The sequence below is a fragment of the Eimeria mitis genome, genomic scaffold (genome assembly GCF_000499745.2).
Source record: "Eimeria mitis Houghton genomic scaffold, Emh_scaff625, whole genome shotgun sequence".
Classification (NCBI taxonomy): domain Eukaryota; phylum Apicomplexa; class Conoidasida; order Eucoccidiorida; family Eimeriidae; genus Eimeria; species Eimeria mitis.
The window spans coordinates 6,645-7,605 of NW_013574440.1; positions in this window are offsets into that span (position 1 = coordinate 6,645).

Sequence of the window (961 nt, forward strand, 5' to 3'; positions counted from 1 at the left end):
TTTGTTTTTGTTTATTTATTTTTGTTTGCTTACATTTATATTTATTTATTTATTTATTTTTATTTATTTATTTTTTAATATTTTTGTTTTTCTCTGTTTTTCTGTGTAGCCCTCTTGTTTGTTCCCTGCTTAGCTAATTAAAAAAAAAAAAAAATAAATAAATAAATAAAATTTATTTATTTATTTTATTTTATTTTATTTATTTATTTATCTATTTTGTGTATTTATTTTTTATTTATTTTATTTATTTTCTCTCTCTTTATCGTTTTCTTTTTCTTTTGTTTTATACGAAGCCTCAAACCCCCAAATTTGTATCTTCTAGGGTTTAGGGTTTAGGGTTTAGGGTTTAGGGTTTAGGGTTTAGGGTTTAGGGTTTGTGAAGGCAGAAGGCTGAGGTCATCAGGACAGCTCCCAGTATAGTCTAGGGTTTACCGCCTGAACTTAGGGTTTAGGGTTTAGGGTTTAGGGTTTGGGGTTTAGGGTTTAGGGTTTAGGGTTTAGGGTTTAGGTGAAATGTCTCGGGGCTACGATTCAACCGCAGCCGACAACTGGTCCAGCAGCAGCAGAAGCAGCAGAAGCTGCAGCAGCAAGTTTGTTTATAAGCAGCATTTTATATAACGCGAGAAGTCCTTAGGTTAACGGGCGACGGCTAGAGCAGCAGCAACTGCAGCAGCAGCAGCAGCAGCTGTGGCAGCCGCTGCTGCTGCTGCTACTGCTGCTGCTGCTGCTGCGCATTTGCTGAGGGCCCTGGCGCTGCTGCAGCAGTCCTCAGCAGCAGCAGCAGCAGCAGCAGCAGCAAAACCCCAGCAGCAGAGGCAGCAGGAAATGAAGCAAACGCTGCAGCAGCAGCAGCAACACATGGCGCCGCTCGAAGGAAGGACAAACCATAGTAGCAGCAACAGCAGCAGCAGCAGCAGCAACAGCAGCAGCAGCAGCAGCAACAGCAGCAGCAGCAGCAGCA